Genomic DNA, 15,381 nt, shown 5'->3' on the forward strand with positions numbered 1-15,381 from the left:
AAAAACATTATGTTGCATAAGGGAAACTGCATTTTTTCTTCAGGGGGAAAAATAATTTTAAATATAATATAAAAATAATAATTTAAAAGATTGTATAATTTCCAAAATGCTCAAATGACTTTTTGGGTACATTGGTCAGCTCAATTTTCTCTGGTGTAACTTGTTTTAGATCAGTCTAATATATGTACATGTCAATTATTTATTTCAGCACATCAACATTTTTTCTGTCAGATTGATTTCTATTTCACTTCTTCTAGGATTAATTGGTAGGTAGTATAAGTTGTCAGGGAATTTTCTCATGCTAATAGGTTTAAGTGGTGGGTGGTGGGTTAGTACCTGCAGAACACTGATTATATTTGTGTGGTCTTGTTTTAGAGAAAAAGAGAAGCTATAATTTATTTTTAGATGCAATATACACCAAAGAAAAAGTAAATGAGAAATAAATGATGTAGTAATTGTATATGGGTAGAAAGACTGAGAAAGAGGCAATAAGAAATAAACAAAGAAACAAAAGAAAAGAGGTTTCGGACATTATTCACCTGTATTTCATATTAACCAACTGATAGCATGTCAATACAAGAGATGGCCTGAGGTTTCCACTTTCATTCTGCTCAATCCTATTTGTCCCAGTTCAAATTTCAACCTCCTCAAAATTCTCTATTTGATTTCTTATAACTAAAATAGAAAAAATAAGTTCTCCCCTCTGAAAGGCTTTCTATTCACAATCATAAATTTAGTCCTGGGACTCTCAACTTCCTGCCTTTCTTTCATTTTTTAAATACTACCATATGATAATTGTAATGAAAATAATCAAAGTATCTGTGTGCTTGCCACATCATCTTTCAATAATTGTGACAACAAATTACTTTGGAAAGGGAGACATTATTAAACTGATAAAGTGGCTATTTTAGTGGAAAATTTGTTCCATCATCTATTCTCCACACAGAAATGTTATTAAAAGTGGGAAAACAAATTAACTGACTATGGCAGTATAATGAAACTGAATTGATTTAAGCATATATACTTTGTGTGTTGTGTGTTCTTATTATCTGAAACATGAAGTTTTTCAACCAACACACTGTTGTCAGTTAGGGCCAAAGATTCATGCATTTGAGGAAGTGTGATCATGTTAAAATGTTTTACTAATTTTACACCCCTCCTCATTTTCACTATAATCTAATATCTAACATAAAGATAATAAATGGTGGGGTAGAAAAAACAAATACATTTAGAAAATCTATAATAGATTTGAATGAGGGGCATATGTGAAGCAATAAAATTCAGAAATAAGAATTGTTACTGAAGACATATTACTTTCTCAGTAAATGCTAATTACAATTACGTATTGCTTTATTCATTTAATTAAACATTATCTAACACTCCCAATATAATAAATTCCATGTATGGGCGATTTTGCCACACCCCTGTATTCCCTGCATATACAATATCTTCAATAAATAATTTATTGAATAAATGCGTACATGTCTACTCTTCAGGAAAAAATGGCAAAAAAACACTAGCTTCTTGGATTTGAGGGTACTTACACGTACATATTGATTGGAGTATACGTTAAAAAATACAGTTTTATCTGTCTTGGGCACCTATTGGTTTCTGAAATCAGAAAGCTAAACTTTGCTGATTGGAGAAGTTCACTGAGCTACAATGGACTTAATCTCTACTTACAGAAAGAAAATTGAAATAGAAAATTGAAGCAATCATAAGATATATCATGACTGTATTTTGAATAGAAGTGCTCTTCTTGCTTAAAATCTCCAGATAATTACTTAAACTTTCAAACTTATTTTGTATGAGTAGGAAAAGTTGAAAGATGCCATCTCCCACCCATGTGCTAAAACCCAAAACTCGAGAGTCCTACACATCTTTCTTTACCATACTCTCAGTCAGATCAACCACTCTACCTTCAAATGTGTTGAATCTGCCCAATTCCTTCCATCTCCATGGCTAGTCCAAACAATTATTTTTCTCCTGGATAACTATAATAACCTTCCTGTTTCTGCTCTTGCCCTCCCCTCAATCCTTTTCTAAATGGCAGCATGAAAGATCGTTTTTCAGAGCCAATCCAATTATGCTATCCCTGTGTTTCAGACTCTAGTGACTCCCAGTTCCAACTAGAATAAAATCTAAATCCCTTACATGGCTTATGAAACTTGATACAATCTGCACCTCTCTTAGCTCATAACCACAAACTATAGCACACTATATTCTAGCAACATTGGTCTTTTCTCTGTTCTTCAAAACACTGATTTTTTTTTTTTCCCAACCCAAGGCCTTTGCGTATGATGCACCCCTTGCTCACATACTTCACTCCTGGATATTCCCATGCCTGGCCACTTAGCATTCACACTCACATCCTCTGAAAGGTCTTCCTTGACAGTCCTTTGAAGAAGCCCCTCACCTCCACTTATTCTCTATTCCAGGGATTGGCAAACTGTAACTCCCAGTTCATCTGCCCGTTTTAGTAAATATAGATTAATTAAAACGGAGCTATGCTATTTATTTATGTATGACTGCTTTTATACCACAAAACCAGAATAGAATATTTGCAGCAGACAGCAAAGGGTCCACAAAACCTAAAATATTTACTATTGGGCCCTTTAAGAAAGTATTTGTCAACCAGTGTTTTATGCCATGACTCGGAGTACAATCTGACAGTATGTTATATTCACATATGCTTCTCTGTTGACTATCTGTGAGCTCTATAAGAGCAGAGATGTATCTGTATTACTCAAGTCTTAACCTTCAGCACTGTACACATTTCCAATAACACAGCAGGTTTTAAATAAATATCATTTCAATCCTGAATGAAAAATATTACAAAAGATTTAGATTTTCAGAGGGTTGGTAGATTATAATATCGTTCAAAATATTGGTTGCTTTTTTCTAGGAGAAGATAGTTCCCTACTTCATTAAAATCATGCCTGATGTTGTGACTTGTGATACAGTCTTCTGGGGGAAGATTAGACCCCCCCCCCCATTGCTGTGACCATTGAACTCAGAATGGCTGTTTATCTAGATCTGGTAAATGAAAGTGGGTAGAAATAACTAAATGCCAATTTTAAGCAGAAACTACAAAAACCAGCTCTTGGTTCACCCACTCATTCTCTTCTCTTTACCATAAGACCAGTAATGTCCAGAAAGAGCACTGCTTCACCAACTCAGATCCTGAAGTAAAGACCTGACTGAAGTGACTTATTTTGGATAAGTTATAAGAAGAAGAAATAAACTTTTTACTACAAATCACTCAGATTTGGAGGTTGTCTCTTATCACAGCCCAACTTACCCAAAATAAATTGATACAAGGAGTATGTAGGATACATTTTTGATAAAAATAGAATGGTTTTTAGGTCAATGAAATAAGTCTTCTTCAAACTACATAGACATATTTTCTTGTTACAGCCTGGGGTTTTTAATGTATCTTTACTAACTGTTCTCTTACATCTCTTGTGATTGGGAACAGATGGCTGCAATGATTTTCAGATGATGTTCTGATGATCTGGGAAACATTGAGCAATCTTTAATCATCTTGAAATTCTTAAGCAATAATTTGTTATGTATTGGAAAAAATGAGCTGCAAGATATTTTTTCTTCAAGAATGACTTAGCATAGAAAATACCCATGATTATGGACCTAGAGTCTGTCATACAGAGTGAAGTAAGTCAGAAAGAGAAAAACAAATACCGTATGCTAATGCATATATATGGAATCTAGAAAAATGGTACTGATGAACCTAGTGGTAGGGCAGGAACAAAGATGCAGACGTTGAGAACAGACTTGAGGACACAGGTGGGGAAGGGAAGCCTGGGACATAGTGAGAGAGTAGCACTGACATATATACACTACCAGATGTAAAATAGCTAGTGGGAAGCTGCTGTGTAGCACAGGGAGATCAGCTCGGTGCTTTGTGATGACCTAGAGGGGTAGGATAGGGAGGGTGGGAGGTAGGCTCAAGAGGGAGGGGATATATGTATGCATATAGCTGTTTACTTTGTTGTGCAGCAGAAACTAACACAACATTGTAAAGCAATTATTCTCCAATAAAGATGTATGAAAGAAAAGAAAATACCCATGATTAAGGCAAGTATCAAGACTAAGTACTATTCAAGTATTCTAACTGATTTCAACTGCATTTTCTTTCCTATCAATGTATAAAGATCAGTGTTGTGCAAAACTATACATTCTGAATATTAAGCAGTTACTGAATAACAGATCAGAGACAAAAACAATAGAATGTTATGACATTCAAATAGATATATGTAAAGTTGAAACTGTACATTGAGGTAAAAATATTTAGTAAAAATCATTAAAGCTTTACACACTAATATCTTTATGGTTACTCTTTTGCTAGAAATATATATCTAGTATGGTAAAAAAAATAAGATTATCTTTTTTATTTAATATGATTTTTTAATTATATAAATAATAATGGAGATCATTTAAGTATAAAGAAAAAAGAAAACTATGAACTTCACCATTCAGAAGTTATTAATCACAGTCAATATTTGGGGCTGATTTTTATAATTTTTCTATATTATATCTATGGCTATATCTGTCTAAGGTTTTACAAAATTTAGATCACACATTATATTCAGCTTCATATCCTGGAATTTTTGTCATTATGAGTGATTTCTATTTCTTAGATACTTTTAGAAAATATATTTTATTAATATCATAATAATTGCTAATAAACAGAGATTTACTGAAACATTGCCCTATTTTAGACATTTTTTGTTCAGAAATTTTGCTATTAAAAGTTCTATTAAAAGAAATTCTTCCCTTTTTCAAGTTATGGAAATGCTATTCATATTGTAAACATAATTGAATGACTAGACCACTGATGCATATTTACTGTTTTCTATTGATATGTACCAATTTTCTACCCACATTAAGTATTCATGGAAGTGCAATCTTCATATATACTCACTAGAAATATTATCATTTTTTGTTTTTGTTTTGTATTTTGTTGGCTTATAAAGTAAGTTTAAAAAGTCTCAATTGTTTTAATGCATATTCTTTCAAATACTTCTATTTATTTGTTACACTGCATTCAAATATATAAGTATTTGAATATCAAACATTTACAACTTCTTTGTAATAAAGTCTAACCCTGGGTTTTCTCGTCTGCCTTATTGATCCATACTATACAACAATAATTTATATTATGGATCTTCTCTTCTTAGATATTTGGATTGTTTCTCCAACAATGGTAGTCATTGACGTTTCTTGAGTTCTTAGTATGTGTTAGCTACATTGCTAAGCATATAAATCTAATTTTATTAGGTACATAAATTTGTGTGGGTATTTGTGTGTGCACGTGTGTGCACGCACCTGTGTGTTTTGCCTCAAGGAATGAACCTATTATTATCTAATGACCTGTTCTTCCTAAAATTGTTTTATGTCTTAAATTTTTCTCATATAGCATAGTTAACCAATTGCTTGTTTTTCTTGGTGAATATTTGCCCAGTTGTTTTCCATCTCTTTACTTTCAATTGCTATTTCTTTTAAAATATGTACCTTGAAATCAACATATAGTTAGATTTTTAAAAACATTCAATTTGACAGTCTCTTAATTGAAGAGTTTACTCTATTTATGAGTGTTATTATTATTAATACTTGTAGAACTTTTATACAATACTATTTTTTTTTAATTTAGTATATCCCTTTTTTGCCTTTGAATCAGCTCGGTGCTTTGTTATCACCTACAGGGGTGAGATAGGGAGGGTGGGAGGGAGGGAGACGCAAGAGGGAAGAGATATGAGGATATATGTATATGTATAACTGATTCACTTTTTTATAAAGCAGAAACTAACATACCATTGTAAAGCAATTATACTCCAATAAAGATGTTGAAAAAAATTAGTTTTAAAAGTCACTTTATAGTCTTCCAATTTTTTTATTTCACTCTTTACTCGTTAGGAATATATGTATTATTTATTTAAATTAACATTCAACTTTGATAGTTTTCCTTATTATATAATATAAATATATCCATACATGTACATGTAATACTTTAAATCTTCAGATCACAAATAAATATTATTTTTCATTATATTTCTTTTGACATGTGTTATCCTTTCATATGTATGTTCACATTCTCACTTCTTAGATTGTTCTCAGATAATTTTTCCACTTCCTGAAGTACACCAACAAGGAAAGGTCCCATTGATATCTCCTTATGTAAAATGCTGATTTTTATGCACCTATTAATTTCTTTATTTCATGTTCTTGGAAAATAGACTAAAATATAATTTTCAGTCAACAATTATTTCCTTTTAAATACTTGAGGATATTACTCCATGATTTTCTAGCTTCCATTGTTGCCTGTAAGAATTCTGTTCTCATTCTACATGTTTCTATATAGGTGATTTACTTGCTCTTAAGATTTTTTTCTTGGTTCTATGTCAGTTTACTATAGTATGTCTAGGTAATTTTAAAAATTTATTTTGCTTGGAGTAGTTATGCTTCCTGATTTGTGAATCCATACTGGTGGAACTGGTGAAAACCAGTTCTGGAAAACTGACAGCCATTATGTCTTCACATATATTCTTTCACTAATCTGCTTTCTCTTTGTGGGACTCAAATATATTTCAAGCATCTCATTCAATCCTGTTCATATCTTAACTTCTCTCTTATAGAATCAGATTTCTTTATCTTTCTGCTCTTTCTATTAATGTCCTTAGATAAAACTCTCTGTTCAATAATTCTCTACTCAGCTGTGTCTAATCCACTATTTGACACTTCTACTTGTTTTACAGCTATATTTTTCTTTTCTGTAGGTTTTGTTTTTCAGTTTTTGCTATTTATACCTTACAACGTCTTCTTTTCCCATTTGAATAATTATGTCCTTATTTACACACACTTTTCATACATAGTTATTATATATTCTATCTTTGACAATTAGTATTTGTTGCATTGCAGTCTCTTTGGGGATCTAAATTCTTTTTGGGGGGGAGGGGCAATTCCCAGTCACTGTTCAGCTTTTATTGTGATAATGCATTGTGAAAAATAACCTCAAAACTCTCAGTGGCTTTAAAGCAACAACTGTTTATATCTCTTTTGCAGGACTTATCAGTGGCTGTGCTGTGTGCTGAGGCATTGCTATAGGATGTTACCTTTCAGTCTTCTCACTGTGGGAGTCAGAGGATATGGCTGTCTGAAATGTGATTGCCCTGTGATGGAAAGCAACAGAGGGGCCAAGATGGCAGAGTAGGAAGACCCTGAGATCATCTCATCCTCTGGGCACACCAAAATTACTACTTACTAACTATCGATGAGAATGACCTGAAGACTAGCAGAAAAAAAACTCTACAACCAAAGATATAAAGAAGGAACCACAACAAGGGTAGGAGGGGCAGAGGTAATGTACAGTTAAGATCTATACACCCAGAGTAGGTGACGCACAAACGGGAGAATAATTGCAATTGCAGAGGTTTTCCTCAGGGAACAAAGTGTCTGAGCCCCACCCCTTGCTACTTGAGGAGAACCTCTGCAATGGGCTTCTGAGCCTGGAGGTCCTGCACTGAGAACGTGAGCCCCCAGAACATTTGGCACTGTAGGTCAGTGGGGCACACACAAAATCTCACACACTTTGAGACCCAGGGTAGAAGCAGTAATCTGAAAAGAATCTAGGTCAGACCCACTTACTGATCTTACAGAGCCCCCCAGAGAGGTAGGAGGCAATTGGGACTCAGTTTTGGAGACAGAGATGCTGGCAGCAGCCATTTTGGGGAACTCAACCAACCACTAGGACACTGATGCTGGAAAATGTCATTTTGGAATCCTCCCTCTAGCTTATTGCTGGGACCCAGCCCTGCCCACTGCTAGTTGTCACTAGTCCTGAGATGCCCCAGGCCAATCAGCTAGCTGGGTGGGGATGCAGTCCCAACTACCAACAGGCTGGCTGCCTTAGGACCCCCTGAACCCCCAGTGGCCCAAGGACCCAGCCCCTCCCACCAGAGGGCCCACAACTTGAACCAGGACTGGCTGGCACCAGCCCTGGGAACCCCTGGGCTCCTGCCCCACCCACTAGCAGGCCAGCTCCCAGGGCCCTGTAGAGACCTTGAAATGCAGCCTTGCCCACCAGTGAGTGGGTACCAGCATCAGGACACCCTGGGCCCCAGCCCCACCCATCAATGAGCTGACACCAACTCTGGGACCCCCATAGCCCTTAAGTCAGAGACCTAGGAATTGACTTGGCCCACCAAGTAGCTGGCACTATCCCTAGTATCCTGTAGGCCCCAATCCCACCAGAGCTAGTAGAAAGGTTAAAAGACAAAAATATTAAAATGAGCTCTACCCACAGCAAGTAGTCAAGGGACACACACACAAGAAAGATGTAAAATATGATGTCAAAACAGTAAATGTGTGGTGGGATGAAGAGGTAAAAATGTAGGGTTGTTAAAATGCTTTTGAAATTGAAGAGATAAGCAACTTAAAATAATCATGTATATACATAGATTACTATATATAAATTTCATGGTAACCACAAACCAAGTATCTATAATAGATGCATATACACACAAGATAAAGGAATCCAAACATAAAACTAAAGACAGTCATCAAATCACAAGGCAAAAGAGCAAAAGAAGAGGAAAGGAATGAAAAAGAACTACAAAAACAATTAACAAAATGGCAAATAAGTATGTACATACCTGTTAATAATTACTTTAAATGTAAATGGACTAACTGTTCCAATCAAATCACATAAAGTAGCTAAAGGGAATCACAAACAAGACCTATATATATGCTGCCTGCAGGAGACTCACTTAAGATGTAAAGGCACACACAGACCTAAAATGTGGAAATGAAAAATAGTATTCTATGCAAATGGAAATAAAAAGAAATCAATAATTATATCAGAAAAAATAGATTTAAAAAAATACTGTAACAATATACAAAAAAGAACATCCCATAATGATAAAGGGATCAATCTGAGAAGAAGATATAGCAATTATAAATATGTATGTACCCAAAATAAGAGCACCTAAATACATAGAGCAAATATTTACAGACATAAAGGAAGAAATTGACATTAACCCAATAATACTAGGGGACTTTAATAACCACCCCACTTACATCAATGGACAAATCATCCAGACAGAAAATCAATAAGAAAAGCGTGGTCTTACGTGACACATTTGACCAGGTAGACTTAATAGATATAAATAGAACATTTCATCCAAAAGCAGCAGATTATATATTCTTCAAATGTACATGGAACAGTCTCCAGGATAGGCCACAAAACAAGTCTCAGTGAATCTAAGAAGACTGAAATCATATCAAGCATATTTTCTGACCACAACACTATGAGACTAGAAATCATCTACAAGAAAAAACCCACAAAAAACACAAACATGTGGAGGCTAAACAATATGCTACTAAACAATCAATGAACCACTGAAGAAATCAGAGAAGAACTAAAAAATACTTGGAGACAAATGAAAATGAAAATTCAGTGATCCAAAATCCATGGGATGCAGCAAAAACAGTGCTAAGAGGGAAGTTTATAGGGAGACAAGCCTCAGGAAAACAAGAAACATTTAAAATAAATAATCTAACCTTATTCCTAAAGGAACTAGCTAAGGAAGAACAAGCAAAACCCAAAGTTAGTAGAAGGAAAAATCATAAATATCATGGCAGAAATAAATAAAATGTAGACTAAAAAAATGGAAAAAATCATTAAAACAAGAGCTGGGGTTTTTTAAAAGGTAAACAAAATTGATAAACTTTTAGTCAGACTCATCAAGAAAAACAAGAAAAAGGGTCCAAATCAATAAATCAGAAATGAAAAATTGACACCACAGGAAACAACTGACACCAAGAAGTACAAATGATTGTAAGAGATTACTATGAAAAGTTATATACCAATAAAATGGAAAACTTAGAAGAAATGGACAAATTCCTGGAAATGTACAATCTCCCAAGATTGAATCAGGAATAAACAGAAAATATAAACAGACCAATTACCAGTAAAGACATTTAATCAGTAATTTAAAAAATTCCCAACCAACAAAAGTCCAGGACCAGATGGCTTCAAAGTTGAATTCTATCAAACATTTAGAGAAGAGTTAACACCTATTCATTGCAAACTATTCCAAAGAACTGAGAAAAGGGAACTCTTCCAAATTAATTCTATAAATCCATCATCACTCTGATAGCAAAACTAGACAAAGAAATCACAAAAAAGAAAACCACAGGCCAGTATCACTGATGAACACAGATGAAAAAATCCTCAACAAAATATTAGCAAAGTGAATTCAACAATACATTAAAAGGATCATACACCATGATCAAGTTGGATTTATCCCAGGGATGCAAGGATGGTTCAATAACTGCAAATCAATCAGTGTGATACAACACATTAACCAAATGAGAATAAAAATCATGATTATCTCAATGGATATAGAAAAAGCATTTGACAAAATTCAACATCCATTTACGATAAAAACTCTCAACAAAGTGGGTATAAAGGGAACATACCTGAACATAATAAAGGCCATATATGACAAGCCAACAGCTAACATCATACTCAATAGTGAAAAGCTGAAAGCATTTCTTCTAAAATCAGGAACAAGACAAGAATGTTCATTCTTGGCACCACTTTTATTCAACATAGAATGGGAAATCCTAACCCCAGCAATTGGACAAGAAAAAGAAATAAAATGAATCCAAATTAGAAAGGAAGAAGTTAAACTGTCACTATTTGCAGATGACATGATAATACACATAGAAAATCCTAAAGATACCACCAAAAAACTACGAGAACCCATCAATGAATTCAGTCAAGTTGCAGGATACAAAATTAACATACAGAAATCTGCTGCACTTCTATATATTAATAACAATCAAAAAGTGAAATTAAGAAAACAATCCCATTTACAGTCACATCAAAAGGAATAAAATACTTGGGAATAAATCTAAATAAGGAGGTAAAAGACCTGCACTCAGAAAACTATGAGACACTGAGAAAGAAATTAAGATAATGTAAAGAAATGGGAAGATAAATCATGATCATGAATTGGAATAACTAATATTGCTAAAATGACCCTACTGTTCAAGGCAATCTACAGATTCAATGCAATTCCTCTCAAAATACCAATGGCATTTTTCATAGAACTCAAACAAATAATTCTGAAGTTTGTGTGGAAAGACCATGAATAACCAACAATCTTAAGAAAGTAGAACAAAGCTGGAGGTATCACGTGGCCTAATTTCAAGCTATACTACAAGGCTATATGAATCAAAACAGATGGGACTGTCACAAGAACAGACACATAGATCAATGGAACAGAGTAGAGAGTACAGAAATGAACCCACAATTTTATGGGCAATTAATCTATGACAAAGGAGGTAAGAATATACAATGGGGAAAAGACAGCCTCCTTAATAAATGGTGTTGGGAAAACTAGAGAGTTACATGCAAAAGAATCACACTGGACTACTTTCTCACACCATATACAAAAACAAACTCAAAATGGATTAAAGACTTGAGTGTAAGACCTGAAACCTTAAAAATTCTAGAAGAAAATACAGGCAGTACACTCTTTGACATCAGTCTTAGCAATATTTTGGGGGGATATGTCTCCTCAGGCAAGGACAACAAAAGCAAAAACAAACAAAATGGTACTACATCAGACTAAATTTATTTCTTAGAATTCATGAAATTCCATTTTAGTAAACACTATCCTTATTATATCTCCATACTTAAACAGATTGAGATTTATCATAAAAATGGTCCACTTATTTTTGACATTCATCCATTCATTATTCAGTGTCCATTTACATACTAATTCTGTGATAAGCATTAGACTAAGCTTTGGAAATGGATATATATGTTTCTTACTCTCTAGGAATTTATCTTTTAATTGAGAAGGACCTATAAATAGATAGCAGCTATAGAACTTATTAAGTTACAGTAGCAGTATTTCATCATGGTTGTAACTATGGGTTCCAAAGAGAAGCTTGGCTCAAATTTTGGCTCTGCACTTACTAGTTTTTTCACTGGTGAAGTTTATTAACTTGTTTATGCCTTGATTTCCTCATCTATAAATTGTGATAATAATTGTAGCTACCTTACAAGATTAAATGCTTTCTGCACTTAAGGTTCATAGCAATAACAGGCACATAGTAAGCTAATTAGTGTTAGTTTTCTGGTTTGTGATTTTCAACAATCTCATCCCATTTTCACCATCATTATTATTACAGAGAAAACAACAATGAGCACATTGGTTGAGCATCAAACTGCCTGATGGATAAGGGATCTCTTATCCAGATGAAACTGATGTTAGGTCTTAAGGATAAGCCATTGTTTACCAAGTGAAGAAGAAGTTGAAGGCATTCTAATCAAAGGGAAAGCACATAACATAAAAAGTGAACAATGTCTTGATATTAACTGGTAGGCTCTAGCAACAGTGCAAAGTTTAGTGTCACTGAGGAAAAGAGTGAAAAGTTATCATCTAAAGGTCACTCATTTAAACTATATTCACATGTTTTCTTGGTTCTAGATCCCTGGAAGATTTAGCTTATTTCTGTAAATAATCATCACAAAGTTGACTCAATCAAAACAACAATTTGGTTAGGATATTTCATATAAGTTTTCATCCTGCCATACAAGCTGAGAATACAATTTTATTTTTAAAAGAATATAATGGAATTTTGTTTTCAGGTAGTGAAATTTTCTAGGTTCCTACTTTCTGAAGTTTTTTTCTTTCTCAGAATTTTGGAATTCCATGGAGATACACAGGAGGGCGAATAGGTTGGTTCCAGTGTCCAAGCCTCCCTGCCATCAGGGCAATTCGGTTTACAACCAGCTTTATATTCCACCAAAGACTTTCTTTGCGAAAAAATTGATGATGATTCTAAAGGACAGAATATCATTGTGCTAGATACTTCTGACCTACAAGAGAGAAATGGGGGCACAACTGTGGCCTGCTTTCACACTCCACGAACTGTTGCTGAGAGCTAAGATGAACGAAGTCAAGCTCAACTGAACACTAAAATGCTTGTAGTGATTCAGGGGCATCGTCATGAATAAGGAACAGGCAATGTGCTGCCTCAGACACGCTCCAGTCTTCTGAACAGCTCTCACATGTTCCACCAAGACAGACATTTAGATGACTTTGTAATTCCCTTAGGAATCTGCATTAGGTTTAGGGACTGCATTAGGCAGCAGCTGCTGGCTACAGCTGAATGATTGTCTATTCAAATGGAACAGATTCTAGGGAGGGTATGAAGGGAGGTTTTTCCCTCACTGTGACTCTGCAAGGCAGAGTCTTGAGCCATGTGAAGCCAGGAGAGAGTAAACCAACAAGGTTTTATGGTGTTGCTTAGCTTTTCTAAAATCCTTTTGAGGAGACAGATGGAAACAAAAAAAAAAATGTAGCAATGAAAAGACACTGAAAAAAATCCCTCCAACATCTGGAAATAGTGTAAGGATGATAAAAGCTTCATTTTTTTCCAGCCTGGTTCGCTCTCCTACATAACTTTTGTGCTAATGAATAAATTTCCTTATCCTGTAAACTAGATAAGGAGCAAGTGAATATATGAGCACACCATTCATCACAGCGGACCTGATCTATAGAAAATATTCAAGTGGGCGTTATGTGATTTTTCTAAGAATACTTTTTAGAAATGATTTAATTAAAATGAGTGATTGCACAGCTGTTGCATACAGCAGCAGTTTGAAAAGTGCCCCCTTCTGCCTGACCAGCAAGTAAATATAGATGAAGGGAAATGCCACTTTCCTCCTGCTGATCATATATTCACAGATACCTTTTAAATTGAATAATGGTAGAGATATCTGTGTTCCTATCACCTGGTTCAAATATCACCATCATGACAACAGTAAACACAATTTTTGAAATATCCTAACTTATAAATTATATGTATGTTAAAAATATATATCACAAATCCTTATATGTAAATTCTTCTAGCTAAAAAAGAATTTTTCGTATTATTTCACATAAAAAGTACTCTATAAATCAAGTAGTTTTGGAGAATGCTAAATTAAATAGTTAAATTGCTTTCTACTGCCTAAGGCTTTTCAGAGACTATAGTTGTAAATGTCTGAGAGAATATGGTAGGAAATTTCTCCTCTGCTGATTATAGAATTATGTGTGTGTGTGTGTGTGTGTGTGTGTGTATATGGAGTTGTGTATACGATATGTAAAATATCTTGAGGAACACAGTGTTTCATAAAACATAATTTGGGAAAATAGTCTAGAGTGTTCTGTGGATACTTGTTGCTTACTAACAATACTGTGCGTATAGACCTATAAAATAGAATTGCTTAATTAAATAGTCTATACATACCCCCTTGCCTTCAGTTGTGATAACCACAGACAAGCATATTGATCATATTTTAAATCACTGAGCATGCAGTCTTCAGGTGTTAAGATCCCAAAGTAACTCTGATAATCAGTTTAACATCACTGACCTTTTCCCCAGAAACACGTATAACTTCAGGGATTTCCAGATCCCCTGAAACTTCTCAGAGTACAGAGAGGGAAAGGTATCCCATTCACAAAAATTCTTTGGGGAAAACATCTGTGAGCTATGAAATAAAAACTTGGGTGATTTGGAGAATCATTCGAATCTAAAACTAAGAGTTGGACTTGGGATTCTTTCTCTGTGGCCAGAAGAAACTTCAACAGAACAAGTTATGGGAGAAATGAGAAAAGAATCATGATTGTATATTAATGAATGGTGAGAACCCCAGCCTTTAAACACAACATATAAATATTTCATTTATAAAATCAAATACTGGAAGTACCTCAATTAAAGCTCTTAGCCTCACTCAAAGCTGAATGTATCAGGTGAGTAGCTCTATCTTAAAGAGATCAAAGAGCAGATACACAGTGGTTAGAGTACAGACTCTGGAGTCAGACTGCATGGGCTCATATCCCAGCTCCACCACTCACAACTATGTGAATTTGAACAAATCACATAGCCTAGAAGCATCTCCACTGCCTCATCTGTAAAATGCAGATAATAAAAGAAACTAGTCCGTCAGGTTGTGATGTTTCAAGGAGTCTTTAATTTAATTTTTATTTTTTAACATCTTTATGGAGTATAATTGCTTTACAGTGGTGTGTTAGTTTCTGCTTTATAACAAAGTGAATCAGCTATACATATACATATATCTCCATAGCTCCTCCCTTTTGCATCTCCCTCCCACCCTCCCTATCCCATCCCTCTAGGTGGTCACAAAGCACGGAGCTGATCTCCCTGTGCTGTGCGGCTGCTTCCCACTAGCTATCTATTTTACATTGGGTAGTATATATAAGTCCATAGAACAATCATATGACCCAGCAATCCCACTAATGGGCATATACCCTGAGAAAACCATAATTCAAAAAGAGTCAA

This window comes from Pseudorca crassidens, chromosome 8 (genome assembly GCF_039906515.1).
Source record: "Pseudorca crassidens isolate mPseCra1 chromosome 8, mPseCra1.hap1, whole genome shotgun sequence".
In the NCBI taxonomy this organism is placed as follows: domain Eukaryota; kingdom Metazoa; phylum Chordata; class Mammalia; order Artiodactyla; family Delphinidae; genus Pseudorca; species Pseudorca crassidens.